At 38.8% G+C, this 6,244-nt stretch overlaps 1 pseudogene; it reads right to left on the reverse strand.

Moving 5' to 3' along the window:
- Positions 1–4,815: 4,815 nt before the first annotated feature.
- LOC118842092 lies at positions 4,816–5,616 on the reverse strand (annotated as a pseudogene).
- Positions 5,617–6,244: the final 628 nt, after the last annotated feature.

Here is a 6,244-nt window from a genome sequence, read left to right on the forward strand (position 1 = left end):
TCACACTGGTGGTCTCCATTCTCTGTCAGTTAATCAGTCATTAATCATTTATTAAGTGCCTACTATGTGCCAGGCACTGTGCCATGTGCTGTGGATACAAAAAAAATACAGCCCCTGCCCTCAAGGGGCTCACAATCTAGTGGGGAAGTCAACAAGCAAAAAATATGTACACATATATCCTCTGTTTTTTAGTTTCCCTGTCTTCCTTCAGGTCCCACCTTCTGCAGGAGGTGTTTCTCAGTCCCATCTCCCAAGCTGCCACTGACTTTCCCCTTTTATATTGCCTTTCACCTACACTGTATATATCTTGTATGTACCTACTTATTTACATACATTGCTGCCCTCGTTAGAATTAGTTCCTTGAGTACAGGGACTTTTTTTTCTCTTTTGCTTTCTTTTGTATACTCGTTTCTTAGCATAATGTCTGACATACAGTAAGTACTAATGAAAACTTGTTGACTGACTATACTGCAAACTTGTGTTTCTGGCTATTTACTAAACATAGGAAGAAGGGACACTTTTAGTCTTGAAAGTGTTTGTTAAGATGATTCCTTTCTACCGTCGAAGAAAAGTGGGCAGTAGATCTCATATGCTCTCCAGCGCTCCCATATCAATGGAGGACTTCCTTCTGTGTCTTTCAATACTGTCAGGGTTCCAATGTGCTATTTGAGTATTTTTCCTGACACCTGAGCTGCAAGAGAAATCAATTGATCAGGGATGCCCTCCCCCTACTATGTTTCTACATGACTTTGGACAAATCTGCATTAGTAGTGGGAATTTCCTCAATGGAAGTTGCCAACACCAATGAAATCATAGATCTGGACCAAAATACACACACACACACACACACACACACACACACACACACACACACACACACACACACACACCACACACACAAACACACACATTCACACACACACACTCACACACACATATCCTATTCATATAAACATATTCTTTCAGGTGGCTTTTGGGTTTAGAAGCCTGTTTCGTACTTACAGTATCAAAACATCAGTAAAAAATAGTAAAAAAAAAATGGAGACACAAGGTTATTGGGAAGATCAAATGAAATAAAGTACCTTTTAACCATAGATTTGCTGCAACAGATGTCCAACTCTTTAACACTAATATTCTCCTTTATGTCAACAGTTGAATCATGGAACATCACGATCTCAGAGGAATCAAAATTTCAGGTGAACCAAAATGGTTGGCGGATACTAAGTATAGGATGTTATTCGACGACAAAACATATGACCAGGAAAAAAAAATAGATGTAGCAAGAAGGAAAGATATTGGAGTAGCGCATTAGAACCCTTAAGGTAGTGAAAAAAGAAAGCCCTCCATTGTGATGGGAACACTACAGACCAAAGACACATGAATTCTGCTGCCCACTGGCAGTAACATCTAAAACTGTCCTGCCCTCTGATCCATTAAGGCAAATGCTTCCATTAGGGCAGCAGAAAGTAGAGGAGCCCAGTGAGCCCATTAAATGTTAGTATCCCTTGGATCCCTTGACAATGGATCTGACAGTTCCTGAAAATTCAGATCAGTGAAAATCCCTACTCTGTCTCTATTGAAATAAGATGCTCCAACCCATTGCCAGAGGCACTTGTCTGCCTTGCTGTGAGGCTTATTGGAACTAGTGAATGGTTGTTAAGGAGTTTCCTTTCCCTTGGGCATTTAAAACATCTGAATTTTTCTTTCTTATCAGTTAAACAAACAGAGGTAAATGGAAAGTAAATGTCAAACCAGGGGGAAAACAACAGAAATAAATGTAGGTAGTTGACCTAATTTCAGAGGATTTTTTTTCTCCCTTTTTATTTATTTTCTTGGGTTTTCTGGTGGCTGTTCGTTTTTCCTCCTAAGGGTTTTTGCTTATAAGATGAAGTTTCAGTTTCGGCTGTTCTGTCTCTCCCAAGCACTGAGCCCTAGTGAGATGGAGCTGGGCATGGAGAGGAGAGAGAAAAACCTCTGAACTAAAGCCCTTCACCCACCAAACAGCATGCTGACAGTGACATCTGAGCTTTCTCGGGTCACCGGTCCAGGTTCCGCTTTTGATAGCACAAAAGTCAATTCAGTTCAACTCCAAAAGCATATCCAGGCACTGAGGGTACAGAGATTAAAACAAAACAGTCCTTGGCTCAAAGACCAAATGGGTTTATAGATTCATAGTCTAGTGCAGGGCTGTTCAAAATGTGCAGGCTGTATGCATTTATGCAGCCCGCCTACAGGAATAGAAATTTACATAAATGCTTTAGTAAATGAAGGCGAGCTACAGCAGAACTCTCACTAAAATGGCAAATCAAAATATATTGTCTATTGTTTCAATAAAAACCCAAGGTTGAACAACCCTGCTCCGATGGATGGAAGAAATCTTAGAAATCTAGACTAACCCCCTCATTTTACACCAGCCCCAACAAGGTTAAGTGACTTACTCAAAGCCACACAGGTAAGTAACAGAGCTGGGATTCCAAATCTCAGCTTCTTTTTGTGTCGCACTGTCTGTGGATCTTGTCTTTCCCAATTTCTTACTAGCTTCTCATATACCTGTCTTGTCCGGGTCACTTGATTACTGAGTCAAGAAGTTCTAAGATACAAAGTCTCTGTTGTCTGTCTGTCTCTCTGTCTCTGTCTATCTCTCTCTGTTTCTCTCTCCTTGTCTCTCTGTCCACTTCTCTCTCCCCTGAAATATATATTTAATGCATACTACATACGATAGTAGAATTACTACATATGTACAAAGTATATAGAATATATTATATACTATAATAACTAATCTATACTAAGTACATATTATAATATCTCTACCATATAATATTTATATACTATCACATAATATGTATGAGATATAGAAACATACACAGTATATAGAATATAGACTATATATACAAGCTATATTATGTGTATGTATCCATATCTAGATATCTATACATTAAAGTTCATACTGCAAGTGACAGAGCCCTGTGATTTAATAGATTGGTGGGAGATAGTGTGGTATAGCAGAGAGAACATTAGATTGGGAATTCAGAGATCTGGGTTCCGTGACTTAGTTGATTTATCTTTGTAAAAATGATCAGTCCTCAGATACTCGAATGGATCTGCAATCTCATCAATTTTGGCATTTTCAAATGGTACAAATCACCACCCACTCTGCTTGCCCATCCTGTGTAATTCTTATCCATATTCTCCCTAAAACTTGACCCTGGGGGATCTGCCCAATGTGCTGGAGGCTCTCCTCACTTCCCTGACATAGCAAAGGTACCAGTGAACCATTCCGGCAGTTCACCTGTTAGGCCTCACTCTTGCCACATGACTGGCCCATCTTTTTTTTTTTCCCTGTCATCTAATCCTCTGATAAAGTCCTTTATTCCTGGTTTTTTTTTTTTCCTGCAGAGTTCCTGTGTAACTTTCATGTTTCTGGTTTAGAGGAAGAGGCAGGAACCACGCTGAGGGTTAGGGAGACAAGACAGGTCAGAAGAAAGCTAAGCCTCAGTACGAATGTGGCTCAGGTCCCTCGTGTATAAATTGAGGGAGTTGGACTAAATAACCTAAAAGACCTTTTATAGCTCTCATATTCTATAAGCATAGAAATCTAGTTTTGGCTCTGGTACTAACTAGCTATGAAAACACGGGGACAGTGGATACTGTACACTAAGCCTGGAGTCGGGAAGAACTGAGTTCAAATCCAGCCTCAGACACTTGCTAGCTGTGTGACCCTGGGGAAGTAACTTAAACATCTGTTTGCCTCAGTTTTCTGAACTGTAAAATGGGGATGATAATAGCACCACTTTCCAGGAGTGTTGTAAAAAACAAACAATACAATATTTGCACAACACTTAACACAGTGCCTGACACATAGGAAGCACTACATAAATGCTAGCTATTATTATTATTGTTATGATCATTCTCCCATCCTATAATTATAGGAATCTAGTCCTAACTCTGGCACTAACTAGCTATGGTTGGTTGTGGTCCTTGGTTCTCAAAAAGGACCAAAATGACATCACTATGCTAGGGTCAAGTCTCATCGTGTCCGACTGCAGCTGATCAGACCAATACAAGCTTAGGATGCTCTACTGCAGGTCGGGCACAAATCATCCATGGGGCAGCAGATAAGAGTGATGGGCCTGGAGTCAGGAAGACCTGGGTTCAAATGTGGCCTCACACCCTTGCTAGCTACATGACCCTTTGTAAGTGAGCACTTAATCACTCTCTGCCTTAGTTTCTTAATCTGTAAAATGGGAATGATAATAGCAGTTACTTCCAAAATTAATGCGAAGAACAGATGATATAATACTCACATAGTGCTTAGCACAGTGCCTGGCACAAGGGTAGGTACTTAACAAATATTTATTTCTTTTCATCCTTCTTTCCCTGGTCCTCAATTTAACCGCTTTGTACAAGGAGATTGGATTAGTGAACTACTAAGGACTCAATATTCTAAAAAGCCATTGGATCTATCAACCCCAACTTGGCATTTTTTAGCAGTGTGGCAATATGGGCATATGTGTGTAGGCAGAGGTGTTGTGGTAAGAGCATACGTGTATGAGAATGTGCCTGTAAATTTTAGGCACTTGAAATGCCTTTGGTGAGAGGAGGTGGGAAGTTTCACTTACAAATAAAATCGCATTTGGCTAAACAAGAGGAAAAACCTGAAATATCTTAGTGTATTAGGCTGGATTCTATGGTTAGGTTTTGCTAATATTGATACAGATTAGGGGGAAAAAGTAAAAGAATGAGGTTGCTTAAAATGGGGGCTGAGAAATGATGATTATGCATTTTTTTTCACTGATATAATTTTTTTTTAATTTTTCAAACCTTAAAAGTTATTTTAAACAGATCCTTGAACTCATATGCATCAGCTCTTTCTACCTTGGTGCCAGTTTCATTTGCTGAAGATTTTCCAGAGCTACCACCTTCACCATACAGTTCTGTTAGTTTTCCCAGTTTGGGAAACTTACTTAGCTCACTTCATGAGCATCTTGACATCTTGAAAAAATAAATCACAGAGAGGGTAAATGGACTGGCAAGCATTTTCTATGGCTTTTTCCATCTTGCCTGGAATCCCTTTATCCACAACTTCTTTCAAGTCATTTGTCAGAACCTCCTGAGTCATGATTCCCATCATTTTCTTGTGGATCTGGTAGACTTGTTGGTTCTGGACCTAAAAGGTCTTACAGATCTGGTTGTTGCACTACTTGGTAAAAGCAACACAAAAGAGGTAGAACAAGTAGCCATTGGTAGCTTTGATAACAACATGGGCTTCAATCACGTCTGCTATTTTTTGACTATGGAGTATATCTTCTCCCAGGTAAAGTTCATTCCATAAAAACTAGACATATAAATTTACTTGAATATCTTCAGCAATCAATTTGAACTAACGAAAAAGCAACCTCATGATTCTGTAGTTTAGCAAAACTCTTTTCAAAAATGTAACCCTTGAGACCATCAGACACAAATTTTGTTCCTTGAGTCCATGTGATCAGTGTCTTGCCAATATAGCATGTTATTGGCCAAAGCTTGTGCCTTGATATCATACCAATCTTTCTTCATTTTATTCTTGGCTCCTTCTTTAGTTTCTTTGGTGAGGCATCTATTCTTGCCCATTGCCATAATCTCCCTCAATTAACCAAAAGCAGCTATATATTATTTTTATATATAAAATATTTATTTTTTAACTTTGATTTTAAAAATTTTGAGTTCTAAGCTTTTTCCCTCCCTCCAGTCCTTCCCTCACCCATTGAGAAGGCAAGCATTAAACACGAGAAGTCATACAAAACATATTTCCATATTAGTCATGTTACAAAAGAAAAACGAAAGAAAAATAAAGGAAAAAATAAAGGAATTCATCAGTTCTCTCTCTGGAGGTGGATGGTATTTTTCATCATGAGTCCTTTGGAATTGTCATGGATCATTATGCTGATCAGAGTAGCTAAGTCTTTCATAGTGATAACTGTTACAATATTGCTGTCACTATGTAAAATGTCTGGTTTTGCTAACTTCACTTTGCATTGGTTCACATATATCTTCCCAGGTTTTTCTGAACCCATCTCCCTCATCATTTCTTATAGCACAATAGTACTCCATCACAATAATTTACCACAACTTGTTCTGCCATTCCCCAATTGATGGGCATTCTCTCAATTTCCAATTCTTTGCCACCACAAAAAGATATGCTACAAATATTTTTGTACTTATAAATCTCTCTCTTTTTGCTTTGATCTCTCTGGGATATAGACCT

Source organism: Trichosurus vulpecula, chromosome 3 (genome assembly GCF_011100635.1).
Source record: "Trichosurus vulpecula isolate mTriVul1 chromosome 3, mTriVul1.pri, whole genome shotgun sequence".
In the NCBI taxonomy this organism is placed as follows: Eukaryota; Metazoa; Chordata; class Mammalia; order Diprotodontia; family Phalangeridae; genus Trichosurus; species Trichosurus vulpecula.